This window comes from Musca domestica, unplaced genomic scaffold, assembly GCF_030504385.1.
Source record: "Musca domestica strain aabys unplaced genomic scaffold, Musca_domestica.polishedcontigs.V.1.1 22, whole genome shotgun sequence".
In the NCBI taxonomy this organism is placed as follows: domain Eukaryota; kingdom Metazoa; phylum Arthropoda; class Insecta; order Diptera; family Muscidae; genus Musca; species Musca domestica.
This window is the reverse complement of record NW_026712262.1, coordinates 8,677,704-8,693,224: the sequence shown is the minus strand read 5'-3', so window position 1 is coordinate 8,693,224 and position 15,521 is coordinate 8,677,704. Positions and strand designations below refer to the sequence as shown.

The following is a 15,521-nucleotide window of genomic DNA, read 5'->3' as shown; positions in this document are numbered from 1 at the left end:
TACCCATATTATTGCTTCGGCACAGGGCGGTATTATCTCTGGATGGTCCGCGGTCAGACGTCTAATGGGTGTACTTTCATCGTAGCCCACGTTTAACGGAATTTCGACGTTAGACCAGGTCATCACACGTTCTTTCATATCCAGATTGATACCAAAGGCAATCATAAAATCTGCGCCTATTATCGACAACTATAAACTCGTAATTCTCCGATTTATTGGCAATAGTTAGTCTCAGGGTAATCTTGCCGTGTACTGCCGCGGGCTCCCCCGTTGCTGTGCGCAGTCTGACTCCATTAAGTTGCGTTATTTTTCCCTTTACCAGATCTGATCTTACGATGGACTTTGATGCGCCAGTATCTAACGTCAGAACTCGCTTATCACCATTGATGTACCCAGTTGTTGTTAGGTTGTGACTTTCCTGTTGTACTATTGCTATGGAGATTGTGGGGCCATCGTCGATGGGAGCCAGTTCATGCCCCGCTGGACTGGCTCGATTTAGTTTAACTGTGACTCATTGGTGGACTGTTGGGCCATTCTTCTACCATCTTTCGTTGGAGGTGGTGACGATGACCTGGATCGTTTGCGCTTAGCTCTGCATTCGCGCGCAATATGACCTGCTTTATCGCAGTTGTAGCATCTAACCCTGGGCTTAGTCATCCCAACTAACTTTGTCTCTTCTATTACCCGCCTCATGGCGTCTTCGATCGAGTTAACGAGAGATTTGGGTTCGCAACCTTCGGTCTCCAGTTGGCGAATCTTGTGGGTCTGGGGCTTAACAACTATTCTTGCCGTCTCTTGGGCAAGGGCAAACGACACAGTTTCGGAAAATGATGCTTTTGGTGACGCATATGTTGCATACTTAATCTCAGGGTCACGTATGCCATTCACAAAGGTTTCGATTTTCATACGGTCCAGCAATGGGTGATCCTCTCCTGGATACGTCATTAGCACCAAACGTTCCACCTCAGCTGCAAAGTCTTGTAACGTCTCGTTTGCCCTCTGTACTCTTCCCCTTAATTCCATAAGGTAGATGTTTCGTTTATGTTCGCCACCGTACTTACGTTCCAGTGCAGCAATAACATCTTCATAGTTGTTTCTAGAAGCGACAGGAATACTCTGTATAACATCAGCAGCACTGCCCTTCAATGCCAGAAGTAGTGCAACCGCTTTGTCGCTGTCGTTCCACGAATTTCTAGAAGCCACTGTCTCGAACTGTAACTTGAAAACATTGAATGACGTAGAGCCGTCGAATACAGGAGGTTTGATTTTTAGTGTGTTATCAGGAACTCGCACCGGACCACCTTTGATTTCCAGTTCCGAAATTTTCTTCTCCAGATTTGTAACCCTATGGTCGTGGGACAGAAATTTCTCGTCAACCGACTGCACTTTCTTATCCAACTCTTTAATTTGGACCTCCACGGTTTCCACTCTCCTTCCAATAACTTCTGCAATGTACTCGAGTTTCTCGTTCGTTATTCTCGAATTTTCTTCGACTCTTCTAAAATTTTCCTCAAACATTTTGGCTAGCATTTCTCTGAAATCGTCACCCCTGGCAGCTACTGACGAGACTTCCCCACCGTTGGATTCGCCCATTTCCGATAAATCCACTTCATCCTTACTGTCAAACTCATATGTATCGATGTTCATACCACGGCGCTCGAACTCATCCAACAGACGTTTTTGTAGTTCAGCCTTGTTGCCAGTAGAGGACAATTCCAATTTATTAAGTTCCTTCTTCAAGTCTTCCACTCGTAGATCCTTAAACTTCATCGTAGTATTATCGTAATCTCACTTCCGACACCAATTGTTACGTTCTTGGATTTTACTTAATCCCGTGTAGACGTTGTTTTATTTCCCAATACAGCTCGTACCAAATAAAACGCGGGTTCTTTCGGATTACGATTATTACAATGATTTTATTCACACAACTTTACTTTGCACTTTACTTTACTCGACGGTTTCAATTCGCGATCTGATTCACAACTGACTAACTGCCTTTCCATTTCCCCTATTTATATGAGCCTCGCCTGTCGCTACAGAAGTTTCTAGACGATCTGGTAACGCCTAGATTACGAACAATCTACCAATGCAACGAACACATACAAACTTACATTGAGTGAACAATAACAACAACACATACAAACTTACATTGAGTGAACAATAACAACAACACATACAAACTTACATTGAGTGAACAATAACAACAACACATACACAGGCGAGGGGGTAACAAAGAAAGAGGAATTAAGCGATCATCAATGATGACGTTTAACAAGAATTGTACGTCAGCAACAAAATAGAAAATGAAAGAGGAAATGGAAGGATGTAGAAAAATCTATACAGTAGTTGTTGTTGTGAAGTTATTCAAATAAACTGCGTAGTAGAAATTTACGTTACAATTCAAATTCTTAAATTAACGGAATTCATCTAAATTAACTTAAATCTAAAGTTATATTCGTAACAATATCATTACCTCGTCATTTTTTATTATTGTGTCTTTAAGTTTCTTTTTTAGATCTATTGAGTTTTTTATTTTGTAGGTGTCTGAAATTATGTGTTTGAGTATTGTACCAATGTATTTGGATAAAGTATAACATGGTACATTTGTGGACGATACAATAGGCCTGAGAGGTATATTGGGTTTGTGTATTTTTGGCAACCCGTAATTTCTTGGTGCTGTAGATGCTGAGCAGTATAGCCACTTTTTTTCCCATTTGTCAATTACATTGTTTTTATGTAGATCAGTGACCATATTATTATTAAATTTCTGTAATTTTGTTGTTGGGTCTTCCCTAAGTTTCCTATATGTGTTTTTATCATCAAGAAGTTCCCCCATTTTCTTCTTCTGATATTTGTGTGCAGTGTTCTATGTCAGCTAGTGTATGTAGTGGTGAAAAATTCTTGTTGTCTATTGGTATTGCAAACTATTTTCCAAGTGATAAAATCCACTTGCATTCCATAGGAAAATTGACATTTATTTTGTTCTCGAACCAGTCGTCGTTGAAAATTATGCCATATTTGTCGAACTGTTTCCTTTTTAATTTGTTTAGTTTTTGTTGTTGGGTATTGCTTATTTTTCGGGATATTTCTATTAAACGGATTTTTTGTTTGTTTTTAAAAGACGTGTAGTCTGCAACAAATATTAATGTTTTTATCCCAGATTCCATGTTGAAAATTTGTTTTCTGTTGATTTTATGTCGGCATTGGCTTGGGATATTTCGAGATTAAGGAGTTTTTTATGGAAGTACTCTTCAATTTTGCTTACTTTTGATGTGATTGTATTACAATTAAACAGTTATTTTACCTTAGTTGTAATAGCTTTCGTGTGTTGGGGTATGATACCATAATCTCGACAAGTCAATAGGAATTTAAGTCTTTCGGTTTGCTGTGCTAGTCTTCTAATTTCATTGCAATATTCTTTCATAGTCCTGCAAGTTTCTTCGTTATATTTATAGATGATGTGTTGGAAATAATTCTTCATTTTGTGCTCTTGGTTGATGATAGTGTAGATGTTTATTTTTAATAGTGTATTATTCGGCAGGATTCCCGATAATTTATTGATTATTAATTTTCTTGGTCCAGGTAGATTTATTGATTTGGGTTCTATTAAGCTTATAGACCTAAGTTTTGTAAATAAAAATTCCTTTTTATTTCATTAATCCCGACGTTTCGTCAATGTTTGTTGACATCTTCAGGGGATACGTCTATTTAAATAAACATTACATTAGATCAAATCTTCATGAATATATAAATAACTTACAATAAAATTGGATTAAGTTTATATGAAGTATTTCGTCAAGTTCAACAACACAAAACCTTAATAACTAATATCACAGATTACTATATTGCAATGCGATAGCTAACACTTAATTCTAATGGATGAGATTAAGAAATCTGAAGGTATATTACCATTTAATATTTATAGTACAAACATGGAGTTCAACATAATACTTCTGCTTTTAAGTGTAGACAATCTAATTAATTTTAGTCTGCTAGCATAAGAAGGCAAAACAAAATCACTAATCCAATGTAAACCTCGTAAGGTAGATAGCAGAAATTGTTTTTGCCAGGATTCTATTTTATCTGAGTATATTGCATATTGAGGATCCCATACAGATTATATTGCAATATCAGAGAAGAAGATCTGGGGAAGCACATTTGCTTAAATTTAACTCCATGCAATTTAACCTTCACCATTGAAAAAGGCTATCTAAATCGATTTGAAGTAAACTAGCTTGTTTATCACAATTATGGGAAGTTAATAATTTAACATCATCTGCGTACATTAACAATTTCGAGTAATTTATGGAATTAGGTAAATCGTTGGCAAATAAAAGAAGACCGTTCCAAGGTGACTTCCTTGCGGAACACCCAATGGAACGTTAATCGTTTTGGATAGATTCCCTTCAAACAAAACTAGTTGTAATCTATCTTGTAAGTAAGATTTGACTAAGTTTGTGTTGAAACCCATATAATTTAATTTATGTATTAGGAGTTCATGGTTAACCTTATCAAAAGCTTTACTAAAATCAGTATAAATTGTATCAGTTTGTTTACGCTGAACAAATCCTTTTATTACTGTTGACGTAAATTGTATAAGATTTGTTGTAATTGAAAGACCTCTACGAAAACCATGCTGATATGGTCTCAATATAGATTGATTTTCAGTGAAATTACTGTAATTAATTTTTTTTTGTAGTAATTAATTTTTCGAACAATTTTGGAATGGCACTTAATTTTGCAATTCCTCTATAATTTGACACATTAGTAAGACTAACAGACTTATGTAAAGGTATAATATAAGATTTTTTCCAGAAAGTAGGAAAGTGACCAAATTTAAGTGAATAATTAAACAATATAGTTAAAGGAAGTGCTAATGCTTCTGAACAATATTTAAGAATTATATTGATGCCATCCGGTCCTGGACATTTAATGGATTTTAAACTACGCAGACTATTGGACACCTCCTGACGTTATAGAAAAGGCAAACTAATTTAATTAGCCTGTGATAACTTACAAGGATACGAATCTTTTATTTGATAACTAGGGGTTATCCATGGATATTTATTTGAATTTTTAACTCTAGTGGTTGGAACACATTCCAGTTTAAATCTATTTAAAATATCATAAAATTTATCAATTACACAGGAAATAAGCCCAATTTACGGAGGTATTAAGTTTTCGAAAATTAGTTTTTTTTTTTTTTTGTAATTAAGGACAGTTTTAAATGAGTCGGACTGACTTTCTTTTATTACATAACTGTGAGTCATGGAGATATATAAAGTTGGATATATTCTTCAGGATTGCATATTGGAGGAATTCTGAATATATCAAAATGCTGTGTTTTATTTACAAACGCCAAACCAAGAATTTTGCCGTGGGAATTTTTCACACTGTTTATTTGATAACGATTTATGTCACAAAAGCTTTTTATAATATCAAATGTATACTGGGTACTGTTCATTTCGGATGGCAAAGGAATCAAAGCTTCAGAATCTGGCATTGGAAGCTACCTAATGGAGGGCATATTAAAATCACCAAGGATCAGGATGCGATCGGGATCTTTCATTTTTCAGTGATTACATTTATTGCTGATAAAGCTGATTATAAATGTCAATTGAATATGAAGGTTGAATATAAGAGCGAGTTACAAACAATTTAGAATTGTCCAATTCAATGGAAACACCAACAAATTCTATACCAAGAAAATCATTTAAATCAATTAAATTAGTGGTATATTTGATATCAACTGCAATAAGGACGCTACCACCTTTTTTACAAACACGATCTTTTCTAAATATTTGATATTTTGAACATAAAATTTCACTATTTAATATAGATGTTTTTAACCAAGTTTCGGAGAAAACCAATACATTATAATTGAAACCAATTCTATCAGTATATAAACTGCTTTATTTTGTATTAAGCCCCCTTACATTTTGATAGCAAATAGAAAATGAGTCATTTAGTTTTTTGGCACCGAATCTGGTCTAACAGGCAAATGAGCTAAATTATCGGATCTCTCCAGAAATCCCCTAGCAGGCCAAAATTCTTTTAAAATCAAATGTACAAAAATATTTTCAGGCACAATGATTTTAAAAGAAGATCTACTTTCAGAAAATGCAGATCGGAGCTTATAACGTCTCAAAAATAATCTCCCTCAATTTTGGATTTTATATAATAGCTTATGTCATCGGCCGTTGTTTCTGGTGCAAAGCTTGTTGCAAATATTATTTTCATGGCGGGAGCCATAGATAATGATCTTTGGACAGGATGAGTTTTGCCAGTAGCAGTCTCGGGACGATCACTAGTGATAAGTGAAGGAAGTGATAATTCCTGAATGACACTAGTAGGTTAGGTTAGGTTTCCTTAGAAACCTCACTATCAATACTCATAACATCATGAGAATTTACCCCTTAACTTATATCGCTGTTAACTACCGGAACTGGGTGTGTAACAACACTGGCATACGACTGTTCACGTCCAGTCTCAGTTGTATCAGTGATATTTACTGAAACTGGTTGTGGAACAGTGTTCTCCACAGAAACTATTGCTTTGCGACTAGGAGTTCCCTTAGCTGGTGCCTTTTTCGCCCTTTTGCGTTTCTGGCCAGAAACTGACTGTGACGTCACAAACTCATATAATTCTTGGTATTTCTCAAACAATGTAGAGAAATTCTCAAATCGGAGTGATAGTGAGGTAAAATATTTTTTCATCGATGTCAATTCCGACTGCAAATCCTTTACAAAATTGTAAAAGTCTGCAGAGAGTTTCCTACATTGCACACAACACCAATGAAAGCCAACACTATTTCTAATTGTGTCTACGACTTTTGCATTAATCCAAGCACATTTTGCATGCCATTGATTAAGACAAAACCAACATGTAACACAAAATTAATCCTCTGCAACTATATTACGCAATTCAAAAGGCACGACATTTTATATATTTTAATTATAATTATTTCCTTTTTATTATGCAAGTTACAACTATATTTTTCAAGATTAGATCTGTAGCTGGATTTTTTTATTTATTCCTTTTATTTATTTTAGAAATATGAAAATATCACTTTTTACAACATGGTCTGCTGAACGTGCAGGTCGAGGGAAATTTTATACCGACCACAAACTACCCCAAGTCGTCCGCGCAAGCCACACCTATCTGCGACCAGATAAAAAGTAGGAACAAGGTCCTCAAGGCGCTAGCCGCAGCACTTATAACGCGATATTTGAGTCTGTGGTCGGCTATGCGCTCCAGTATCTGCAAATGCTATTGCCACGCAGTGGAAGCACATCAAGTTCATTTCCCCAGCAGCAGTGTCGATGCGACGGCTTGTATTCTTCTACCATGGTACAAACCTAATATTTCTGCTGCTACGATTTGTGTCAAAGTTGTTTTGATGGATCAGCTGTTATATCACAATTTTTCGTGAAATGCTGCTCGTTTACTTTTTGCAATTTTTCCCCTGGAGAGAGATAGTCGTATTTTTTCTCAGTAACTTTTTACTGAGTAAATGTTACTGGAAAAGTAGACGAACCCATGTATAAACAATTGAGACATGAGAACTTATTCAAATCAAACCCTCAAATCTTTCTAAAGTTTTTGTATGTGCACATGGTACAATGAAGAGAAGGTAGGCTAGCTTTGAAAAAAAAAGTATAGAGGTCTACCAGTTTGGCTTGTAATTAGTATCAAAACAATAAAAAATCAAACAACTTGTTGCATTTATTTTGAAAACTGAATGAAAGGTCAACATTTCTTTTCAAAATCATGTTCTATATATCTCTAAAGGTTTATTTCGCTACAAAAACTGTAGATATTGTCGATGCATACGTCGAAATCAACATTTTGAAAACACCCAAATTTGAATATTTTCTGAACAATTTTTTGTTATTGAAAAGAATATATGTTTTCTTTTCAATAACAAAAAATTGTAAACAGTTGACATATTAAGCCAAGGAAATGAAAAAATTAAAATCATATTACTTGTGTTCCAGTACTTTTTTAGTAGTAAATCTAGCAGAAGAGAGAACAGTTCGAAATGTCATTCTCATTTAGGTTTGCTCAAAAAATAAGGGAACGGAAAATTAGCAGAAATGCGATAAAATGTCAAAATTCAAAATTCCAAAAGTAAACAGCCTAAATCGGACTGGTGAAACCTTACTGAAAAGAGCGCCAACATTTAAGAAGTGAGTATTGAAGACGATAAGTTAAAATTAATAATTTATAATAATAATTAATAATCTGATTCCTCATTCAGCCAGTCCTCTTCACTGCTGGAATCATCCAAAAGTGAATACATCAGTTGCTCCATATTTTCTCTTTTTGTTTTTTGCACGACAAATATTAGTTTTTCCTTTAGTTTTCAAGTTGATCATTTTCTTTATTGAAATGTATCAATACATGTTTTAACCTTGTTAGCCCTGCCAATTAAATGTCAAATTTACAATATGCACATTTCTGCTCGGCCAAATTCATGTAGCTAAAATAAGCAGAAATGTGCACCACTCAGCGCCATTTTTTTCTCGAGAGAGCTGCAAGTTTTGCTAGTTTTTGGAGTACGGGAACGCGTTGTAGCAGAATTAGTGCTAATTAGTACTAATTTGCAGGTTCTGGAACGCAACTATTGTATCATAGCCCTACCTTGACTTTATTGTGCCATGTATCATGGTACAATAAAAAGGTAAGGTAGAGCTACCAGCTGATTACAATTTTTTTCTAAGTGTGTCCGACTTCTGCCAATTTTGTGTATGTATTTATTATTTTGAAAAAATAAAAACAAAAGATTTTCAAAATCAATGATTGGAAGAAACTTAAATTTCGGGGCGCACATTAATGATATTAACCAGATTTGCGACGGAATTGAAAGATTGAACACTCAGGATCATACTTTTGAGAGAACATCCAGGCATTTCATTCATCTTTAACGCTATTTGACTCATTTTAAAAAGAACAAAAAATATCAAATAAATGAAAACAACTTGTTGTCTATAATTTTGAATAATTCTGACAGGAAGCGGGAATAGCCTCAGGGCTGTATTTCTCTAGTTTACGATGCTGTTCTACCTCCTTATTGTACCGTGCCATGTAACAATGAACTGTCAAACCAATTTTGGAATTGAAAATATTGAAAAATTATTTAAATTTGTAAAAATTGTTAAAAAAAAAATTACATTCGAATGACATCGTATAAGAAAAAATATAAAAATTTACTTATATTTGAAAAAACATTTAATTATTTTTAACATATCAACGCTCCCAATCATTATGCATCTACCTGTATTCTTCTGCCATGGTTGTATCGTTTGCAAGAAGTTATGTTTCTGTTGCTCCAAAAAATTAACATTTTTTGATATTTGGCATATTCTACCATGAACCATAGTAGAAAAAGCAGATAGTAACATAGGCGAATTACAACAAAATAACTTTTTGGAAACTTGATATGTCAAACTTGTAATCAGGACGAATTTATTTGAAGTATAAAATTTGGGGGACATTGGTTTGTACCATGGTAGAAGAATATAGGTAGACGCGTCGACGCAGCTGCTAGGACAATGAACTGCCAAACCAATTTTAAAATTGAAAATGTTGAATGAAAAATTATTTAAATTTGTAAAAATTGTTGAAAAAATGCGAATTATGATAGCCTCCGAATGACGTAGTATAAGAAAACATGTACAAATACAAACATTTAATTGTTTTTTGACATATCAATGCTCTCAAGCGTTGATGCATCTACCTGTATTCTTCTGCCATGGTTTGCACCATGCAATGCCTATATAAGGCCGGCCAGTAAGACCATCTAACGACCAAGTTTTCTGTCAAAATGTATTTTGAATTCGCCTTATGAATACAAAAACAAAATTGGGACTTTCTTGTCAAAAAAATCGAAATAATTTAAATTATTAAAGGAATTTGAAGACAAATGTATATAAATTATAAATAAATAGGAAAGTTGTAAATTTGAAAATGAGAATTTGAAGCAACGTCTTCTGCATGCTCTGAACACTTCGAGGTTGCTCATGTGGTAAAATCTGGGAAGAAATTTAGACTGCTGCCTATAGCCATACCTCAAATGGAACTTCTGTATGAGGACACTTGGAATCGATCTGGAGTTGTCTGTCCGTCCATCCATTTGATGTACACAATAACTCTAGAAGAGAGCCCCGATTTGGCTTAGAAAACTTAGATCGAGTTCGTATTGCATATTCTGGTGAAAATAAGACAAAATATTAATAATCAATTTTGATATTTGGTGTTTGTCTTATTATGTAAATGATTTCGCTGTAATTTTTATATGTCAAGGCTGTAAATTGTATATGCCAAGACCCAAGGTAAATTTAACAGGTAACCGCATCGGCGAATTGCTTCAACAGGGAATTTTTGTGGTACCCTCAAATGTCAAAATTGGCATCTAAGGCGAAAAACATACAATCGCCTAACATTTAAATTTTTCGGCAATTTTTTTCAACCAATCAGAAACGTGTTGTTTGTTTACATTTTATATTGGATTCGAGCGGTAGATCCCTAATCGTTTGGTTGAATTTTTTAAGCGCTCTTACAATTTCGTGAAACTTTTTAAATCATTTTTGAAAATTAACCTGTCTTAGCAGGTATTCTATCAGATGTCACATACTCTGATGATACCTGTAACAAATTCAATAGCACCAATGGAACAAGGAAGACCTTTACCACATAATCAGCAGCCAGTTTCAGCCAATGGCTTAAACAAAAACAACAATTATGGCAAGCGTCTAAGGTTAGAAGACTCTACACCACCAACTGATGTTGACATATCGGGGTTCAAATATGATCCTAATAATCAGAACAGGTATGCAATGTTTGCAGATCTGGAATTTGAAAATATTCAACAAGCACCGCAAAACAATAACATCGATCCAGAAAAGTCACCAAAAAAAGAAAAGACGTCTTTTTGCCCACCAATATTTTTATATAATATTAATGTCCTACTCCTAATTAAACAATTAGAAGAAAGATCGCCACCAATTAATTTCAAAATCAAAAATTTTGGTACAAATAAATGTAAATTATATCTATCTGATCCCACAGCCCACACTGCAATGCTAGAGACTCTTCGTGAAAAGTCTGTCCACGCGTACTCGTTTACACTGAAAGAATTAAAGCAGGTGTCATTTATATTAAGGGGACTTTGTCAAGGCGTTGAAGCTGAATACGTCAAAAATGCCTTGGATGAGGTATTGCCTGAAGTTATTTCCAAGGTATCAAAATTCAAAACTTCCAGATCAATAAAAAATAATTTGGATACAGGTCTTTTCTTGGTGACTCTTAATCCTGGTAAATCATTAAGCGACATTTCCCATATTAAATATTTACATAAGCAATCGCTTACATGGGAAAGACCAAACAAGAAAAATAACGAAATACAATGTCGCAGGAGCCAAGGATTGGATCATATCTCGAAAAACTGCGGCTCTCAATATAATTGCGTAAAATGTGACCAGAAACATGCACCAGGAGAATGCCAAAGATCAAAGTCGGATTCCTCTGATTCATATTGCATTAATTGCCGATCTAATGGACATCCCGCAAACTGGAGAGGTTGTCCTGTATTTAAAAAATATGCAGCTAAGAGAAGAGAACGCATTCAAAACGCCATAAACACTAAAAAAGCAGCAACAGTCATGTCATTTCCAACAATTATGCAACAGCAGATAAAACATTTGCAAGTCATTTTCATCCTACGAAGAGCCATAGTAGTAAACCATCAATTATTGACGAATTTTTAAAATTGTCAACTATTTTCTTGCAACCAGAGGAACGAAACCTAGAGCAAGAAATAAACATATTTCTGGCAGAATTCAACAATATGTCAAAGAGTAAAGCTAAAGACGAATTAATGCGTCTTTTAAAAAAAGTTAAGGATACTTATGGTCCATAGGTTCTTAAAATGTTTAACCTTCAATGTTCGGTCTCTTGTGGCTCGCAGTCGTCAGATCGAGCTACATAAATATCTTTCCGAAAACAAAATTGATATTGCATTTATCCAAGAATGCCATTTTCGAAGAAATAAAAAAGTTTATATGAAGGGTTACACATTTTTATATGACTACTCAAATATTGGCGTGGCAGTACTTTTAAAAAATGACATCAATTACAAGCGCACTACAGTTGAGGATATAAATTTTAATGCAGTCTTTATTGAGATTGAGACAAAAAATGAACAATTCAATGCAGAAATTTTTACTAGGTTCGCTTTATATTTCAACCAATTTCAACACACAATACTTAATCGATGGTCTAAATAATTGTCTGCAGTTTACTAATAATTATGATGGATTTATTTTTGGAGGGGATCTTAATTCTAGACACACGACATGGGGTGATATAATGGACAACACCAATGGAAGGACACTTTACAATTGGTTGCTTGATATTGCCACAGACGTTACTCGAATATGTGACTCTTCTCCTTCATACCCTAATGGTCCATCTTATTTGGATAATTTTTTGGTCAGCCCAAAACTGATAGATTCTGATGCAGGCAACTACAAAATAACCAGTATTCCCTCATTTTCTGACCATTACCCTCTCAAATTGGATTTTTCTTTCAATACAGGTGGTATTATCCTCAAAACTCCCAGAGTGGTTGTTTCTTATAAGTCCACGGATTGGAGTATGTTTCGTCGACAGTTTGATTCTGCGTTGGAATCCATTTTACCACCTGCAAACAGAAATCTTGTTAATAATGAAGTTGACAATTGCATAAATATCTTTGAAAATACCTTTCATAACATACACAAACAGCACTGCAAAATAATTGAAGTAAACAATCACCAAATATGAAAATATAAATAGGTTTTATAAAATCAAAGATCAATGGCAAAAAGACCTAAAAAAATATTTCATCGAAATGGCAAGAGACCAAATTTTGAATATAATATATTGTCCAAACAAATACAGCTACTCAAAGACATTATACGGGACCTTCTTTACAAAGAGCAGGCTAAAGTTTTTAACTCTAAATTAAAAAATATAAAACCCAGTCCATCAGCTTTCCAACAAGTCAGCAAATTAATTGGAAAATCTAAAACACAATTTTGCCAACAGCTACAAATATATAATGTGGCTTTTACTACAGGTAGAGAGATCGCAAACGCGTTCCATGACTATTACAGCGACACTTTCTGTGAGAATATTCCAGAGTTACCACCACCTAACATTGAATCCCGAATACAAAGTTATTTCAATCCAATTGCTATCCATATATACACATTTGATGATGGATTTAAATCATTACACAATTCAGACAACTACCACTTTACAATTGTATCATCTATAAAAACGCACATTGTAAGTCTGAATAGAAAAAAATCGACCGGTCTAGATGGAATATCAAACTATGTACTAAAGAATTTTTCTGATGAATCTTTAAAATTCTTAACAATTATATTCAACAACTGTTTGAATAATGGATACTTCCCTAAGTCATGGAAAATTGAAAAATTATACCAATCAAGAAGAAAATTAACAGTATAACACCTCAAGAGTTCCGTCCAATATCTATGTTATCCAATATTGGAAAAGTTTTTGGGAGAATTCTATGAGAAAAATTAGAAAATGAGTTTGTGATACATCCGATTCCCGACTGGCAATTTGGCTTTAAAGCGGCACACTCAAAAAACCATGCATTATTGAAGTTTCGTGAAGACGTAACAAGTAACCTGAGAGAAAATATCTGCACTGTAGCGATTTCCCTTGATATTCAAAAGGCTTTCGACTCTGTGTACCACAAGGGGATAATCTATAAATTAATACAACTTAGTGTGGACCCATTATTAATCAAAATTCTCCAAAATTTCTTGACAGATAGGAAATTTACTGTCACAATTAATGATTGTCTGTCCAGTTTTGGATCTATATCGAGTGGAGTTCCTCAAGGCAGTGTCCTGTCGCCCCTTCTATTTAATCTTTTCCTTCACGACTTCCCCCATCAAACAGAAAATTCAAAAGCCATATTGTATGCTGACGATTGCTTGGTATATAGTCACCATAACTCACCCACTGAAGCCTTAAAGCAAGCCGCTCTTCACCTTGGCGATATAAGTAAATATTATAAAACATGGGAAATTACAGTAAACGCAGCTAAATCGGAAGCAGTATGTATTAGAAACGCATCTGGGAAATGTCATAGAAGCGTTGTTCCCGAAGCGAAGAATCTGTGTCTCTTACTGGATGGCATAGAAATTCCATTCCGAGATTCCTTCAAATATTTGGGAATACATATAAATAAATTATTTAAATTTAATGAACACGCCAGAGCATCATTGAAAAAGGCCAAGATAACTGCTGGACGTTTGTCCACATTAATGTGCAATACTTATCCGCCGCAAAATACTAAGCTGCTACTTTATAAAGTTGCAATCCGGCCAATTATTGAATATGGATTACCAATTTGGTTCACCATTTCGCCATATGTAGCTAAGGAAATTGAGACGTTTGAGAGGAAGATTTTAAGAAAATGTGTTGGTCAAAACTTTCAAAATCCAACTAAAAGGTTCTCTAACCATCACATTTACAGCACCGCCAATATTGTGCCATTTTGCAGCTATGCCCTAAACCTGCAAAAAAGATTTGTAGAAAACTTAGCTGCACATGACAACATTCTGTTGAATGAATTATTTACTGCTGAAGAAAATACAAATTGGACAGAAGCTGCTTACCTTTCTACTATAGGTATCATAAATGTAAGATTTGACAATGATTCTGGGCAATATTCAACACCAAACTTTTTCACCAAGACAATACCTGGAATGCACAGGGGATAATAGTATTAAATAACAAATCTGTGATATTTACATTACTAGGCTTAAGATCTCCCACAATAGTACTTTATTTTATTGTGTATGTCCCTTCCTTTGTCATAAGGTATCGAGAATGTATAATTAGCATACTTTTGCAATCACTGTTTATATTAGCAAATCGCTTTTCGATGTTATTGCATATTCAATTTTCAATTTGTACGTACTTTATTTTGTTTATTTTAAGTTCATCGTAAGTCAACAATTTAACGATATGTTTTTTATTTATTTTAGCTTTAAGTGTTAATTATTTGTAAGATTTATGCAGACAATTCGCTCTGCAAGTCAATTGAAAGATTGGGAGCAAATCTTAAAACAAAATTTTCACGTTTGTTTACATCACATTTTTATTACAATTTCATTTTGGCATGAAGCCCGTACGAATATCACAGTGCAACAGAACAAATGATTATAGTTCCGTAATTTAACATTGTTATCGATAAGTTCAAACATATAATGTTATCGTAATCTGAAAAAGTCTCAATAAATTTTACTTACTTACTTACATTCATGGTACAATGATATCAAGGTAGGGCTATGATACCATATGATTTCAATTTTTTTATTTTCTTGGCTTAATATGTCATCTTTATTTGTTTATGTATGTGTTTTATTTTCAATAACAAAAAAATTGTTCAGAAAACATTCAAATTCGGATGTTTTCAAAATGTTTATTCCAAC

At 34.3% G+C, this 15,521-nt stretch overlaps 1 long non-coding RNA gene across 1 annotated transcript; it reads right to left on the bottom strand.

Moving 5' to 3' along the window:
* Positions 1–13,266: 13,266 nt before the first annotated feature.
* Positions 13,267–15,325, bottom strand: LOC131802628 (uncharacterized). The gene is made up of 3 exons (XR_009342302.1): positions 15,008–15,325; positions 14,703–14,787; positions 13,267–14,600 (listed from the first exon to the last, which is right to left on the bottom strand). It is a non-coding gene; the product is annotated as an uncharacterized LOC131802628 (long non-coding RNA).
* Positions 15,326–15,521: the final 196 nt, after the last annotated feature.